Genomic DNA, 19,284 nt, shown 5'->3' on the forward strand with positions numbered 1-19,284 from the left:
TTCTTCGGCTATGTGTCATATTCTTGGCATTTCATCTATGCATAATTTTATTTTGGAGAATATTTTTTATTGAAAAATGATGCTGTTATTAGTAAGAATATATACTCTTCAAATCTCAATCTCAATTATTCAAATCTCTGAAAGAATGAATAGAACATACTAGCATAATACATAAATCATATATCTATATAGAAACAGTGTCATTACGGTATCCGTAGGACGTTGAAACTGTTTAAACACATTGAGGACGAAAGATATACAAACTTTCCCGGTTTCCAGTTGCGGGTAGTTATAGTTCAGGTCCGGGGGCCAGCCCAGTCAGCCAGCAAATAGTCAGTCAGTCGGATTTACGACCGAAATATTCATCTCCCGGCGAGATACACGAATTGACTTACTGCGTGGCTTCGAGTAGTAAATTTTTCATTTAAGGTAAACCGTAACGTAAATGCTTTTATGGTGACCATTAAAAGCTCGCGTAAATTTTTAACATCTCCCGTTGGCGATTTACGGTCTCGCAACACCAAACGACCAGTATCAAGGCCCCCACCTCACCCCCCTGCCGTTCTATCAATTCTGACCTGCCCTGCCGCCCCTCCCAAGGCCCCATAGGGTCGAATTATTTTTACTGCGCTGAATTTGCCTAAAGGCGATCGAGAACATCGCAAACAGTTAAGCGGAAGCCGGGGAGGGGGATGGGTACAGAAAAAAAGAAGAGCCCGCTTATCGCCCATAAAATCGGAGGGTTTACGCGGGAGTTTTTTCCGGGGTGGCGGGAAGGCGGCCGGTAGGATAAGTAACGGAGCAACTAAAATTGATAATAAAACGGGAGAGGAAGAAAAAACCGGTTCTTCCTTGATGCACAGTGCGGGACCTGGTAAAGAGGAAGGATTTTAATGAGTAGTTAAAAAAAGTTTAACGATCTAGCAACGACGGACCCTGATTTAGCCGCTATTCCTTCGGTAATGTCGACGTCGTCTCAAGTTTATACAACGAGGCTTCATTAAGTAGACATAAGAAAAGTATTAGCTTATTTTCATAATGTTTTTGTACATACAAATCTTCTCCAAACTGATTAAATTACGCAAAATGATATATATGATATATATGATATACATGACATATATGATATACATGACATATATGATATACATGATATATATGATATAATGACATATATGATACATATGACATATATGACATGTATGACATATATGCTATATATGATATATATGATATATATATATATATATATATATATATATATATATATATATAATATATATATATATATATATATAATATATATAATATATATATATATATATATATATATATATATATATATATATATATATATATATATATAATATAATATATATATATATATAATATATATATATATATATATATATATATATATATATATATATGATATATATGATATATATGATATATATGATATATATGAATCCGATGATGGGTTCTCAAAATCTTATTTTCCATAATTCAATATATTAATGATATAGTCCATTTAATACTCTTTCTTGCTCCATCCATCCATTACTAATACATCTAAATTATCAAATTTAATAAAACATTTTACATATTTATGTATGAAAAGTATAATATCGATAAAATCTAAATATTCATGATATCAAAACTATTTTCGTCACTGTGTAAACTCGTCCTTATTTCCACACCACCGAGTCCGACCGTCTCATTTTCATAATGCACATTTTTACAGCGCTCCACGCCGCCAGTTCCTAATTTCATCTAATCGAACATCTCGACCGTATCAACGTCATCATCTTCAGGACGTCCTCGCCCACTTCTACGATTACCGACGCGAGAACGTCAACTCTTGTTTACCGAAACGCCATCGCCGCAGACCGAACCAACCGCCGGCTTCAGTTTTATTACCGACTTTAAAATTTGAATGCGAATAATGCTCATCGTCTAGCGTACGCCGTCATCTTGCGGAACTTTACCGTCATACGAGTCCGTTATGGCGCAGTTGCTTTCGGATAATGTCGAGAGCATTGCCAATCTTAAGCACGAAATTATGACGCGATAGGAATTTTTACTATAAACATAAACATAACGTTGTACTGAGCACGTATATAATTGTCGGAATAAAACTGAATTTAAATGTTAATTAATACAATTACGCGAGTTTATTATTTTCTGTAAAGCTATTATCGTTTATTTGTTATGATTATACTGAGCAATGATCATTTTCGTAAGTATTTCTTTACATTGGTTTGGCGAAAGTGTAAAACCAGATGTTATAACTGTTGTTCTCGACCATTTTCCAATATCACAAATTTCTCGTATCCCCCAGTAGCCATCTTCAATATTTTTAACTTAGTAACTAGGTTTTTTCTATTTATACATATTTTTTGAGTATAATGCAGTGGAGTAGGATGACATCGAAGTCTAGTTGTTGACATACCCTTATTGTTAGTGCTAGATAGATGGTGCTTGGGCTCGAATATGATGCCAAAATTGACTATTCGCCCTATTCACAAATCATCACCAGCAATGTAGCAAAAAAATGCAAACATTGTCCAACGTACCAAATTGAATTGGTCGGTCTTTACAGCGCATTAGGAACATTTTCACTTCCATTCCACCTCATTTCACACTATTAGCTCAAGCCACGCCTCAATCGAAATTGTTTTAGCGTAACATTCGTAAATTTAATACTTTGTTTCAAACGACACCATTCACAATGGGAATGGCAAAATAGTTGAATTAGTCGATAGTCAAAAACCACTGACTGAAAATAGTAATTACTAACATATTACAGGCGAATGTATGCTTCGACTGTTTTTCTATACGTGATAACAGACAGAGATGGACCAATTCCTTTCAGCATACATTTTGAGAGAGTGAAGACGGATATAATTGATTGATTTTCTGTATTGTGAAGATCAGTTCATTTCAAATAATTTTAAATTGGCAAATGGCAGTGTGGAAAAAAAGATTGGAATAATAATCCCAACTATATTTCATCGTATTATCGTTTCATATTATTATCTGGAAAGTGACAATGACATAATATAATGAAAGTAACTGTATTATTTCTATTTTATTCCAACATTAGATTACGAATTATTTTGGAAATAAAAGGTAAGTGATAATTGCTGGATTTTACTATTTTTAATAGAATAGTTTATTTGAATGATGTAAATTTATTATAATATTTTATATATTTGACTTCATTTTAAAAATAAATGGAATAATGACCATTAAATATTTGTGTTGTATTTTCTTAGTCAATCTTTATCAACCGTTGCACCATTTTAAATACAATCATAATTTTATCTATCACTAATTAGGAATATATTAAGAATGTTATTCGCTGAAACTATAATGAAAGAAGTATTCAAAAGGCTTGAATAAATATTGAGGAACTTATAAAATCGTAAAAGTCAATCAAAAAAAGACCTAGCTACCAAGATAACATAAATGAAGTAAACATTGTTTGATTATTTATCAATCAAAAGGTCAAAATGTTACCTTACTAATGTTTAAATATATATTATTATTTACAACTATACCACAATATATTCAGTATATATTTAAGCAGTAAATATATATTTATATATATATATATATATATATATATATATAAGAATGAGCTAATACGAGTATTCCAAACATTTCAGTTGTACAAATATATCTTGACTAAAAAACATTCAGTGATATATATGCAGACGAATTTAATATAGCGTTTTAGTAAACAGCAAAAAGAATAAAAGATATCCGCTCAAACATCGAAGGACATATCATTTCGAGATTTTTCCTTATTGTCCGGGGGGCGGGGAGGTGGTGAAGGGAGGATGACAGTAAGTCAAACAGACCCCGTCGGAGAAATAAAGAAACGCAGAAATCTCGCGAGATTTCGTAGTAGTAGCAAAAAAAAGGGACACATCTTTTCGTGCGCCCGATAGAATGGGTCGTAAGCGTCCCGAAGCCGATATATAACCAAACAAAGTAAACGCCGACAACGGAGAGAAAAAAAGTTATAAATAAAATATGAAAGAGGATCGGCAGCAAAGCCGAGGTCTCAACCTGCGATTTTCGATTAGCCGGTTAAAATATATTCAAAGAAAAAAGTCCCCATAGGAAAACGGAAGGGAGGGGAGGGGGCCTTGGATGCCCTTTTACAAAAAGTAATAATGGCCCGCCCAGCCTGATCCCGTAAACCTGGAAAATAAAGTTTCCCGGACTTTTCCTTCTCTACGTTATCGCTTATTTAAATTTTCATTTGCTTTATGCCCGTTCCGGTCTCTGAACGGCGTTTTGTAGTTCCTCGAAGGCGCAATAAAAATATTTTGATTCCTTTCGACAACGGAATCAATCTTTGCCGTTGTTTGTTCCAGTTATTTTAATGACTGTCAGTTTGTTTCGATTAAATTTATTTATTTGTATTGCTATTTTTATTTTGCTTCATTGAGCTGTATTAGTAAATTAGTAACTAAGCCCACTACTCTCACACAGTCCGTAGAACTAAGAGCTAAAAAGCTCATTTGAGTGATTTGAGATTTGCTCATAAAGAGCCATAAAATAATATGTTAACAGCATCCTTCAATGCCAGTGGTCAAACCTTATTATCAAACCCCTCCAGATCTTCATCTTCACTCAGGACTAGCGTCCTTATAGTCAATTGATTCAAGAACATGGTCACTCGCTCATCGCCGTCGAATGAACATAACTAGATAATCCACCACATTGTGCGTTTTGTTTGGCTTCGCCAATATTTGTATACTATCTTCTCAGCCAATATCCCCTTGTAATTTCAGATACGTCTAATTAAAATATTTTAGAATATAGAACCGCTCTTACTAAAAGCAATACGGAGACCCTAAATTTTGATACTTTGAGATTATTATTTTCTAAGGCATATGAAAAAATAGCTAAAACAAAATCGACTTGATATATGTTTTTATGTTCTTGAAACAATAAATATCTGCTGAAAAAAATTAGGGCCTAAAATGTTTTTCATATCATCTGATTAAGCACCTGGAATTTGTGTCTTTAAATGAAATAATTGCAATACAATACATTTTCTTTAAATCACGAGTTCAATTTAGGTCTGTTTCAAGAATGACATTTTTGTTGAGGATATGAGCTGATGATGTATTGGACTAACTACCTTCATAAGAAATATGCTTAATTTATTGAAACAACAAGAACAATGTCTGATGAATATAGTGTATGAGGTATTTTTTATGCAAATCCTTTTAAACATTGATTAAAAAATATTCATTATATAGTAGAAGGGGAAATATGCTATTTTTCATGTCAGTTAGTTTCGATTATATTTATTTATTTATATTGCTATTTTTATTTTGCTTCATTGAGCTGTATTAGTAAATTAGTAATTAAGACTACTACTCCCACACAGTCGGTAGAACTAAGAGCTAAAAAGCTCATTTGAGTGATTTGAGATTTGCTCATAAAGAGCCATAAAATAATATGTTAACAGCATCCTTCAATGCCAGTGGTCAAACCTTACTATCAAACCCCTCCAGATCAAGGCAGTTTATACATTAACCTACCTATATCTTCTCTCAGGACTAGCGTCCTTATAGTCAATTGATTCAAGAACATAGTCACTCGCTCATCGTCGTCGAATGAACATAACTAGATAATCCACCACATTGTGCGTTTTGTTTGGCTTCGCCAATATTTGTATACCATCTTCTCAGCGAATATCCCCATGTAATTTCAGATACGTCTAATTAAAATATTATAGAATATAGAACCGTTCTTACTAAAAGCAATACGAAGACCCTAAATTTTGATACTTTGAGATTATTATTTTCTAAGGCATATGAAAAAATAGCTAAAACAAAATCGACTTGATATATGTTTTTATGTTCTTGAGACAATAAATATCTGCTGAAAAAAATTAAGGCCTAAAATATTTTTTATATCATTTGATTGAGCACCTGGAATTTGTGTCTTTAAATTAAATAATTGCAACACAATACATTTTCTTTAAATCACGAGTTCAATTTAGGTCTGTTTCAAGAATGACATTTTTGTTGAAGATATGAGCTGATGATGTATTGGACTAACTACCTTCATAAGAAATATGCTTAATTTATTGAAACAACAAGAACAATGTCTGATGAATATAGTGTATGAGGTATTTTTTTATGCAAATCCTTTTAAACATTGATTAAAAAATATTCATTATATAGTAGAAGGGGAAATATGCTATTTTTCATGTCAGTTTGTTTCGATTATATTTATTTATTTATATTGCTATTTTTATTTTGCTTCATTGAGCTGTATTAGTAAATTAGTAATTAAGACTACTACTCTCACACAGTCTGTAGAACTAAGAGCTAAAAAGCTCATTTGAGTGATTTGAGATTTGCTCATAAAGAGCCATAAAATAATGTGTTAACAGCATCCTTCAATGCCAGTGGTCAAACCTTACTATCAAACCCCTCCAGATCAAGGCAGTTTATACATTAACCTACCTACATCTTCACTCAGGACTAGCGTCCTTATAGTCAATTGATTCAAGAACATGGTTACTCACTCATCGTCGTCGAATGAACATAACTAGATAATCCACCACATTGTGCGTTTTGTTTGGCTTCGCCAATATTTGTATACCATCTTCTTAGCGAATATCCCCTTGTAATTTCAGATACGTCTAATTAAAATATTATAGAATATAGAACCGCTCTTACTAAAAGCAATACGAAGACCCTAAAATTTGATACTTTGAGATTATTATTTTCTAAGGCATATGAAAAAATAGCTAAAACAAAATCGACTTGATATATGTTTTTATGTTCTTGAAACAATAAATATCTGCTGAAAACAATTAGGGCCTAAAATATTTTTCATATCATTTGATTGAGCACCTGGAATTTGTGTCTTTAAATTAAATAATTGCAATACGATGCATTTTCTTTAAACCATGAGTTCAATTTAGGTCTGTTTCAAGAATGACATTTTTGTTGAGGATATGAGATGGTGATGTATTCGACTAACTACCTTCAAAAGAAATTTGTTTAATTTATTGAAACAACAAGAACAATGTCTGATGAATATAGTGTATGAGGTATTTTTTTATGCAAATCCTTTTAAACATTGATTAAAAAATATTCATTATATAGTAGAAGGGGAAATATGCTATTTTTCATGTCAGTTTGGTTCGATTATATTTATTTATTTATATTGCTATTTTTATTTTGCTTCATTGAGCTGTATTAGTAAATTAGTAATTAAGACTACTACTCTCACACAGTCCGTAGAACTAAGAGCTAAAAAGCTCATTTGAGTGATTTGAGATTTGCTCATAAAGAGCCATAAAATAATATGTTAACAGCATCCTTCAATGCCAGTGGTCAAACCTTACTATCAAACCCCTCCAGATCAAGGCAGTTTATACATTAACCTACCTACATCTTCACTCAGGACTAGCGTCCTTATAGTCAATTGATTCAAGAACATAGTCACTCGCTCATCGTCGTCGATTGAACATAACTAGATAATCCACCACATTGTGCGTTTTGTTTGGCTTCGCCAATATTTGTATATCATCTTCTCAGCGAATATCCCCTTGTAATTTCAGATACGTCTAATTAAAATATTATAGAATATAGAACCGCTCTTACTAAAAGCAATACGAAGACCCTAAAATTTGATACTTTGAGATTATTATTTTCTAAGGCATATGAAAAAATAGCTAAAACAAAATCGACTTGATATATGTTTTTATGTTCTTGAAACAATAAATATCTGCTGAAAAAAATTAGGGCCTAAAATATTTTTCATATCATTTAATTAAGCACCTGGAATTTGTGTCTTTAAATGAAATAATTGCAATACAATACATTTTCTTTAAACCACTAGTTCAATTTAGGTCTGTCTCAAGAATGACATTTTTGTTGAGGATATGAGATGATGATGTATTCGACTAACTACCTTCATAACAAATATGCTTAATTTATTGAAACAACAAGAACAATGTCTGATGAATATAGTGTATGAGGTGTGTATTAGTGGGAGGATTGTATTTTTTATGCAAATCCTTTTAAACATTGATTAAAAAATATTCGTTATATAGTAGATGGGGAAATATGCTATTGACTCAGTAAAAATAACAATTTTATACGAATATAGTTATTATAGAGAAGGGCTACATTTAATTTAGATCATATAACGCCATAATACCCACTGTTCTGTCTATATCTATCTAATAGCATTAAATTATTAAAACATATTTTAAATTTGCTTTTAATTGTTAAGTTATTGATTGGCTATTCACCTTGATTCTTAATATCGAAATATTTAATTCACTAAGGAGAGGTTAGCATAATGCCCACACAACTAGAATACTAGATTGAGAAAAAACACATAGTGTCAGATTAACAGACCAAAAATTATCTGTCCCGATTTCTTTTATTTACAGCGACGTTTTTTTATATCCTTAGACATGTTTTTTTATTTGAATACATAGAGTTGAAAGTATATACACAAAAATATGTATCAATCAAGAAGATCCATCGCTGATATTCTACAGAGATGATAAAAGAGAGATGCCTAAAGTTAAGACCAGAGAAGTTCTCTCAGTAGTATTTCACTGAAGTTATCTTCACACCATAAAACCCAAACTGGAAGGATGATAAATATATAGATAAAAGAATATCGAAAATGGTATGATGCATGGAGATACGGTCCAGTCATAATACTAACCACTATATTTAATAAGATACAGTTAATAATTCTTGGGTACTTATTGAGAAAGCATTGTTTTTAGACTTATAAACGTTAGAAGGATATCACTAAAGACAGAGACCGTAAGACAAATTATATTTCCTGGTTCTTTTAATTATTCAATATCAATAATGGGTAAAGTATATAAAAATATAGAAACAAACGTATAAAAGAGGACAGAAACACTGTGAAATATAAATTAGTGTTATGAGAGAGTGGCAAAACTGAGGGAGGTAGATGTGGTGGAGATGTAAAAGACCTTAATTTTACAATTACGTACAAGGATTAATTTTCATAATTGGATTAGTTAGAGAGTCGTTGTCAGAGGACGCCACCATCATTGTCATCGTCAACAAATTTCCGCACCTCGACCGTCGCCCTTCGCCGACGACTTCTCTCGCTCTCTAATTACCCTCAGCTTACGGACAATTCCCGTATTTGTTTAATTAATTTAATTCCGTTTTTAACTGGCGACCAGCGAACCGAGCGTCGGTGCCACAGCCCAAGCTAATCCCCGGTAATCGTTCCGAACATACGGATTAAACGTTTACTTGCCCCAAATTGGCTACGGCACGGTTCGGTTTTGTTTATAAATTGTGCCGGAGATTCCGTATTAACGCGGACGTACGAGGTCTGATACGTCCTCCCGTGCATCCCCCCACCTTGCTTGCATGTATGCGACGCGATTTTCCACTTCGGCGGTATGTAGAAACCGTGAGCGTACTCTAACGTCGGTTCGGTCAGTTCGCGAACTCTAAGACTACGAACTCGTTGACCAGATAATCATATAAAAAATATTAGCGTTCAGTAAAAGACAGTATTAAGTATGATTTAGCCGCGCTGCTGTTCTCGACCGAAAAGGACAACAACATTTGGCGTCAAACGACGGGGCCATCATCATTCATCGGTTCCATCGGACGGCGTTGGAAATCAAACGCGGCGAACCGCCGAAAGGACCCATTGTTGGTGGTCGTGAGGACGAAAAGGGAAACGTCACTGCGGCCCTATTGTGTCCGGATGACGTGGGGCCTTTGTGACGCCAATTGCTCCCGTCCCAACTCCAACCTATGTAATAAAGAAAGCGAATGGACAGGACAAGATTCAATTCGACGCTCTTGAGCCAACTTCAACCGCCCCCCTCCCTCCTCGACCGGCTGCTTACCACCCCGGCCCGTTATTCTCCGCCCCCTTCCCGCCGAAGAATTGACAAGCGCTCCTTTATTGGGTTAGGCTTTTTTCCCTCGGTTTGAATCGGACGGCCTTTCATTGAATTAGAGTCATCAGAATATATTGGATTGTGAAGATGCCTCTATATTGTGCTACGGTTCTTTGCCATTTTTGCGTCGAGAGTCAGCTCTGTTTTTGTCGAATACTAATTTTTCATCGGACAATCGGCTTCTTTATCAATTTCATTGGTTGAAAGTCAAGATACTTTCTCTCGTGTTGTCGAAACTTAATATATAATGAAACTTATGATATATTCTTTGGAACATTTTCTGTTTTTCTACTTATTATTGTTATTTTTTGGTATTTGTTTATTTTTCTGTACGAAAACAAAGAGTTAGAGGAGCGCGAATATATACTAATCGATACTTAGCTCCTAATAAGTCCAACCTTTCTATTCGTAAGTAATGAAGGAGTTTAAATGTGTAGAAATCATCACTAAACCACATTTTGCACAAAACATCTACTGAATCCATTCGATATTTAATTAATTAACGACTAAAGACACCACAAGTTTATTCTTCATCATGACTACATTCGGCACGTTGAAAAATTAGTGAAAACATATTTAGAAAGATTTAAATGATGCTACCACACACGTCATATTTTCCAGACCATGCTCCTTCTGAAAACTACTTGTTTCGACATATGAGTCATTATTTGGCTGAGCATCGCTTCACTTCTCATGAAGAAACCAAAAATGGGCCTACTCCTCGATAGCCTCAAAAGATACATTGTTCTTTCTATATAGAATCCATAAATTGTCTGAAAGATGGAAAAGAGTAGCTGCTATCGAGGAATTTTTCACAATAAAGCTTGAAAATAAAAAGTAATTAAACTAAATAAACTTAAATCTAATAATAATAGGCGTAATGATACAAGTGGTAACGTACCCGAGGCCAGAACCACGTCACCCATAATGACGACGAGGATCATAATTGCTATCAGCGCTGAAGATTATTAAATTCCTCTTAAATCGCATTTAGAACGAAGCAAAGCTCGACCTAAATCCCGTTACATCCATCCATAAACGTAAATAACGATTTAACAAATCAATTCGTATAATTTTTCCAGATCCTCGATCCGAAAATCGATCAGGTAGGCATTCGATAATTTTCAATCCGCCAATGCAAACGAATCATCTGACGAAAATTGCATTAAAACGAAAACGAAATTTGTTTCCAACCCGTCGATCCTCGAACAGCCACCCTCTCTACCCCTCCGCCCGTCGTTACAACGGCTTCTCCCCGTTTCCCGTTCCATACCGCAGGCCCGTCATCGCCGTCGATAGAATTATGCAGAAACTAATTACAGTTCGAACGCTGTAGCAGCGCCATCTCTTATTCAGGGTGGAGAGCACGCGTGAGTGGCGAACGGTAATGCTTCGGGTCCGTGGAGAGACCCTCTGGGCCATGGTCTGTCGGGTTCGCTGAAAGAGACGATGTTAAAGATAGCGGAAATATTATGTGCGGTGATTGATTTTGCAGCGCCGAAAAGGGAAATTGATAATCGTTGTGTGAGTGATGCCCGTTCTGGCGTGGAGTTCGGATGCAGCGCAGGAAAAAGGCAGCTGTCGAGTGGGAGGGGTGGATAGTGACCAGTCGTATTCGTTATTACTATAATAATAACTAAAACCTTTCTTAACAAATAATTTAAATAACAGTAGCATTTACATTTACCCATTAGGACTGAGAGTCTTTGTTTTTGGACCAACATCTGATGACTGATCTGATGAACTCTTGTTCCTGATGGTGCTGATGCTTCAGAAACAAGCTTTCTCTCTTCCAATTTAATTTTTTTCAGCTCCAAAGATTTTCTCTATTATTTTTCTTTTATACTTTCTTAATTATTTTCTTCTCAGTTAATTTCTTTCATTGTATTTCAAATTTATTCATTTCTATCTTCTTTTCTTTAACTCATTTCTCTTTCTGACCATGCAGTTCTTCCAATTTTTATCCTTCTCCTTTATAATTCTTCATCATTATAAGCGTATAGATTGAGGAATACATATCGATGTATTTTCTCGCACTTGTCTTGCTTGCGAATGAATCCAAGTACAAATGAAATGTAGTAATAAACTAATTTATAATTAAGATTGTACTAAGCGTATCTTATAAAGATGTTATAAAAAAATGATATGCATATGAATCATTACTCTGATAAAACAACGTGCTCTATAAACTTCAGAATCCTTCTTGATAAAGTTAAGGCCAGATAAGTTTCCCTAGTAAACTTTCACTGAATTCATCTTCACACCATGTGGGATGTCTCAGAAATTACGTAATCCCATGAATGTATATAAGATATACTGTATGAGAAAGTGTAAATTGGGGAAGCTGGAAGGAAGATCATAGATACACAGATAAAAGATCAGTGATATTGTTTGAGATACAGATATATGGTCCAGTCATAATAGTAACCAGCGTATTCAATTAGATACAGTTTAGACCTCTTGGTTATTTATTGAGAAAACATTGTTTTGACACTTATAAATGCTAGAGCGATATTAATAAAGACAGAGACTGTAAGACAAATTCTATTTATCGATTTTTTAATTATTCAATATCAATAATGGGTAAAGTATACAAAAATAGAGAAAGAAGCCTACAAAAGAGGACAGAATCGTTGTGTTAGTGATGCCCGTTCTGGCGTGGAGTTCGGATGCAGCGCAGGAAAAAGACAGCTGGTGAGTGAGAGGGGTGGATAGTGACAAGTCGTATTCGTTATTACTATAATAATAACTAAAACCTTTCTTAACAAATAATTTAAATAACAGTAGCATTTACATTTATTTATGTTGATATATGGTTACTTTATATAGATCACTAATTCTTATTTCTCGTAAATTCCCGCGATAAAATCCGGGCAGTGTATGCGGGCCCCTGCAGCATTTCCAGTCAGCCAACAGTTATCCAGAACCGGTCCAGAGACCGGCCAATCTCTCTCCCGACCGCCTCTCTCTCTCCCTCCGCTGTCTCCCACCTAGCTCCGTCCCGCAAACACATGCACGCTCTTTCGCCGTACCGCGGCCGTCTGTTAGGGCGGCCAGCAGGAACACCTCCGACCTCCCGTGTCCTGGGGGACCCGGTGAGCATCGTCTGGAACTGGAGAGGAGCGATCGTAACTTTCGCCTGGACGCCCGTCCTGCGGAACGATTCGGCGTCCGATTGCAGTTGTCGCACGCTGCAGGAGAAACGTCGTCCTGCGAGCGTTAAACTTGTTTCGGCGGAATAAAACGTACGATTTGCGGCCTGCGGCGCGAGTTTGTCCCGGGAACGTTTTTGACACCTGGCGTCGGGCGATTTATCGAACGGGGGGTTGGGACGGCTTGCACGGATGGCGCGCGATTGGAAATGGGTCGTATTTCGTGAGCGGGTGAGCGAATGGATTCCGTTCTGTCGCGTTTTATTGGTTCGACGAAATGATCGTGTATCGGTTCGTGACGATTTATTACGAATAATAACAATAACGGATAAATAATTGTTGATGGCGGTGTCGTTTCTCGTTTTCGGAGATGGCCGAAGAATTTTTTTCATTCCAAATGTTACAGATCTAAAAAACCACCCTTATTTATCATGTAATATATTAGAATTGAATTGGAAATGAATAAACTGAGTATGTTCCAGTATGACATTTCTATTTTTAACAAAGTGTGGGTATCACGTATCGGACCATTTATTCAACATTCAAGCAACAGAACATTCAAAATATTTACTATATTTTAATCATATAAATAACATTTATATACAAAAATGAACTGCTGTTCGTTAGTCTTACCAAAACACGAGAACTGCCAATATGATTTAGCTAATTTTGGTTCTGAAATATTTACGGAAGTACAGGGAAGGAATGTTTATAATGCTGAGGAACCGTCGACTGAAAATAGACCAAACAGTTAGTAGTCGTACAACAGTCGAACTGGTCGATAGTAAAAAAACCAGCGACTGAAAATAGTCTTTATTATTTCACTCAAATGCAAACTTCCCATATTAATTTTTAAAGAGCAAAATACGGAGATAACTGTTTGATTTTCTGCGCTGTGCAGATCAGTTCTTAATTTTAAGTTAAAATAATTTTAAATTGACTATTGGTAGTGTGAAAAAAGGAATGAAATAATGATCCTAAATATATTTAATCGTATTTGCATATTCGGAAACTAGGAGTGACATAATATAATAAAAATAAATGGTTTATTTCTATTTCATTTCAACATTGAAAACTGAAAAAATCAATAAAAAAAAGATCCAATAGTTGCCGAGATAACATAAATGCCGTCAACATTTTCCATATAGCATTCAAAATATTGTTCTTTTTACCTTATTACGTTAATAAATAAACTTAAACAATAGAGTTCCAAAATGCTGTTATATTAATGTAAAATATATTGCTAATTACAAACATATTAGGAACAAAACATAAAACAATATATATTACATATAAATCTACGTAATATTAGGTAATAATAAATTCGGTAATATTATTTTTAAGGTCGCGGCTAGGGCGGCAAAGCCAGAACGTCAAAAATTAGTAACTAAAAGTACACGATTGAAACAGTCGATATTAAAGTCAGTCGGCCAAAAAAAAAAACTACTAAACAGTCGATAAACATTTTCAGTCCATAGCCTATATGGTGGGAAAATAGTTGGGAAGAAAACAACAATTTTGCTTCATATACAAGGTCTCACTGGCATCAACGATTTCATTGCCATAAAAGAACGAGATTTTTGTTGATTGTCAAATATTTATGGAGGTGATTGAAAATGTATTTTTTCACTAAAAATGGTAAACAATGTTAGAACAATGTTTGTTATAATTTAGTTACAAATTTAGTGCGCCAGAACTTTCTTTACTTTTATTATTAACTATTCAAAGTAGAAGCCGACCTCACTTAGGTCGTCGAAGTCAATTAAATGTACGACGGGTTACCTCACGTGCTAACCGCACCGATGACCAGCGAGTGGCAGAATCGTTCATCGGAGTATCACAATTGCGTTCGAGAGTGACTGGAAATGAAGTGGATAGTGGTCTGAGTTATGTTGCTAAATTCAACAGAATAAATCTAAACCTATGAGTTCAAGAACCTCTTAAGAAAAGTTGTAGCGATGTCAAATCTAACGACTTCTATAGTGAATTCATATCATCATTGTGCTATTATAAATTGAGATGACTGTGTTGAATTATTCTGCAACAGGTTGATTTCTGAACATTTTTGTTAAGTTTGTTTCGTCATACTCATCCTCTATAGGAATATATGATTAACTTGTAAATACCAATAACATCAAAACCAACCGGTTAATACTAAATCATGCTGGTAAATATTAATGTTACTGAAACCAAATTAAGTGTATCTAAATAGCTTTGAACGACAATAAACTCATGCTGAAAAAAAGCAGACGGGACGGGACATAATTGTTCTTCTCTTGTCCCCTCCAACATCAGTATACCATATCATATATAGGTTTTCGCTCGTAATTAAATAGAAATCGTACTATTAAATCTCCAAATAATACGATATTCACGACTGCGTAATTGGTGAATCAAAAACAAATTTGCCGAATCTAAAACAATTCGCCGTTTGGTCAGCGTCGAAACATAATTACACGGCATAGTGCGGCACCAGACTTCGGGAGACTGATTATGGGTATCAACAATGTGAAACGTATCGCTGACCCAGAAAGGTCCGATTGGTTGGGAGTCGCGTGACTCTCTTAATATAAAAACAAAAAAAATACCTCGTGTAAGGAGCTGCTTTATTGCAGATCAATATGGCATATATATTATATATATTCCCCTTATTGTTGGCAATGGGAAATAATTTTAAAGGATCACAATATATCGTTCATTTACATGCGAATTTTCGACAGTACGTTACGATAGCAGATATGCCTTGCTATAGAAGATAACGGACGTCTCTCGTAACTCTAAAAATGTGACTCTGGCGCGCGATAGTGTTGCAGAGTCTCCAGAAACATCAATTTGAAGACGTGGTTCTTAGTTACACATTTCTGCACGCAGCTTAAGGCGAATTTTAAAAATTGATTTGTTACTGTTACTGCTGAACGGTACCAAGACATGATTCGAAATTTTCTTGTGCCTGAAATGGAAGAGCAAGGACTTGAGGACATGTGGTTTCAGTAAGGTGGGACCACAGCACACACAGCTCGTTCAACAATTCAATAATTGAATGACGCCTTTCCACGAAGGCTAATTTCGCGAAGAGGCGATTAAGTATGGCCAGTTAGATCACCGGATTTAGCGCAGTAGACTTTTCTAATTGGGTTTCTTAAATTCAAAAGTTTATGTGAATAAGCCCCAAAGGATTCAACATTTTAAAGACAATGTTCGCCACGAAATTGACAAAATTCAGCCTCAGAAGTTGCAGGATGTCATAAAAAATGCCTTAAGCCGAAATATGCATGCAAATCGAATAACGAAAAAAATGTAAAGACCAAATAAGCTTTTTATGAAAACCAAACTTACTTATCCTTTCTTTAAGCGAAGTTATAGGCAATCAAAATGGTAGCGGGACTTCACCCCACGATGTATATATAGTTTTGATGAAGTTTAATCAACGTGTGTCGTTTTGCTTCTAAAGATATTGAATTTAAACTCATCACACTGAATACATAAAGTTGTGACATCGAAGAAATTACAAAAGAGCAAATTAAGCAATACTGTGAAATTACCTTCGATTGCAAATAGTGTGTCAATCAGAAATATGATTAAATTATTTTCTTCAGTTACCTCTTTTATGTTATCTTTCGTATTTATTATAATTTATCTCCTTGCTAGTTAATGATGATGTTAACGAAGAATATTTTAATACAGATATGAAGGATTGTACAAGAAATATCTACTAAAAATTAACTGTATAAAACTGAACTAAACCAAATAATTAAAAGAGTTAAATATTTATTTACTCCAAACCTCAATTTACTTAATTATTAAGAAAAATTTCTGACAGAACATCGGTTCAAAGTGATTAAAATATTTTTGTTGATCCTATACATCAAGTAATTTTTTAATACCGAAAATATTGCGATTTAATACACTTAACCTTTTAATCTTATCGCCAAATATCGATCGTAATCTAATTAGTGTTTAGACGCCATTAATTATAGTCTGATATGTTCGCCCTGTTGACTAAGCCCTATTTACTTTGATTAGTATTTGAATTATTACTCATTAATCTTGACGGGTTCTAGTTAAAATTATCTTGGGCTTTCTATCCACCATAATAAAACGCTATTTTTATTATCACCTAGGGGTAGTGAGGTCACAGTATTAAATAAAAACTAAAATTTGTTTACTACTCCCAAAATTTGTAAGTAGGGGAAGCAAGTGCATTGTACTATACAGTGGGATATCGGGTTAGTATCGATAAAAATTAGCCTCAATATTAAAAAGCGATAAAAAACTGGAATTTGTCAAATATGTTTTTCATAATTTAATACTGAGTAGTGTTTTAGTAATAAAGGAATTATTTGAAGTTTGTGTGATTGTAAACCCCTAACTAAACTTATGTTTTAAATAGTCAGTACTTACAATTAATGAAGTAAATGTTTGGTTACCTCTTTAAATGCAATAAGTGAGCAAGTAGATTGATTGATTGATTGCAAGATGAGTTAAACAATTATATACATTAAATTAAATACTAATTCATTTACGAAAATATAAAATTTTATATATGAAGTCTTTGTAATACTATACAGTAGTGGAGTGCTAGTTAGAGAGAAAAAATGATAAAAAAATTGAATACGTCTACTAATTTTTTAGAACTCAATTTTGATTAGTATTTAAATAATAAATGTTTAATTTGATATTTGTGTAATTGTTATACCCATTTAGTAGGCCCTAGTGGGCGAACTTTATGTTTTAAATAATTCATAGTGAGTATTTGATAAAACATTGGGAGAAATTAAGAAAACATTTATTTGGTTACCAATTTAAGTTCAAACCACTATTTCAGTGAAATGAGCGAGCAAGATGATTGATTAAATTATATACTAATTAACTCGCTACTATTAAAAATAGATACTGGCACTGAATTAAAAAACATCAACATTAAGAAAATTATTTACTGTTTGTAAAACAATAGTGGAAGCCAGTGCATTCCTATAAAGTGGTGGAAATGCTAGTTCGTGCATGAAAAAACAGCCTCCAATACTATATGAATTATTTGATGTTCGTGGTATTAACGAAAATGATTTCATTTATTTAAATTAACTAATATATAGTTAATATTTTATAAAACATTGAGATAAGTTAACGAAACAATTATTTGGTTATTAATTTCATCTTGAAAAGTCTATTTCAATGCAATACGTAAGCAGGTCGATTGGGTTATTGAATTATATATAAACAATTATATACAGGAATTGTCCTAAAGTGAAAAAATATTAAAATAAATATTTACTATTTACAAAATTAAAAAATAGGGGAAGCCGCTGTAGTACTGTACAGTAGAGAAAATACCGGTTAGAATAGGACAAAATTTGTTATAAGATTATAAAAGGAAAAGGTGATTTCCGATACAACGTAAGACGCTTATTTATTTATACATGATGCGACATTTTTGTTCCTCGACTTTCTCAGCCGTGTGTATCGCTCTATTTTCTTCCTGGCTCCACCCCCCTCATCGACTTCGGCGTCCGCGGCTCTCTCTATCTTCCTTGCCAACTACAAATTTGACTTGTTTGAAAAGTTATATTAGTTGGAAGTTTGTAAGCGGTCCCGGGCGAAATGCGGATGAAATATTTAGATGAGGCGATACAAATCTCCGATTCGGGAAATTGCCTCTTTCGTCTCGATTTATATTTTTGCCTATATCGACGGCCGTTTTCCAGAAACAAGTCTGTTTGTGCCTCTCTCTCTCTCTCTCTCTCTCTGTGTGTGTGTGTTTTGAAGGTTCGTTCTTGTTTTTTTCCTTTCTTTCGCCTTGTCGATATTCCGTTTGGTATCTCGCGTATTAAACGCGATCGCTTGGAGGAATTAACTGAAAAAATAGAGCTGGAGGTACGAGAGGATTTGGCGTCGATTCTAAAGGGGATAACGGCGATATATTTCCCTATTAGTTTTATAATCGGATATTTTTGAACGATCTAATACGAACTTTGCAGATTTTGGTACTAAATCTGTTTGTCACATTTGCTTTACTAAAATATATCCTCAGCATTAGTCATTAATGATGGTTTAAACTAGAAATGTCTACATAAATAATAGAGCTGATTTTAAAACCTCTAATAAATATTTAATTAAGACTATTGGTTTTCATATCTTAATATGTATTTACAAAGTTACTAAAACTTA

The 19,284-nt window shown here is 34.1% G+C and overlaps 1 protein-coding gene across 2 annotated transcripts in view; it reads right to left on the reverse strand.

Moving 5' to 3' along the window:
* LOC143201271 (protein turtle homolog A) overlaps nucleotides 1-19,284 on the reverse strand; it is a 461,942-nt gene that overhangs the window by 216,434 nt on the left and 226,224 nt on the right. The gene's annotated exons all lie outside the window — the stretch shown is intronic.

This window comes from Rhynchophorus ferrugineus, unplaced genomic scaffold (genome assembly GCF_030347505.1).
Source record: "Rhynchophorus ferrugineus isolate W39M unplaced genomic scaffold, kcgeb_rfMv2 rfM8, whole genome shotgun sequence".
In the NCBI taxonomy this organism is placed as follows: Eukaryota; Metazoa; Arthropoda; class Insecta; order Coleoptera; family Curculionidae; genus Rhynchophorus; species Rhynchophorus ferrugineus.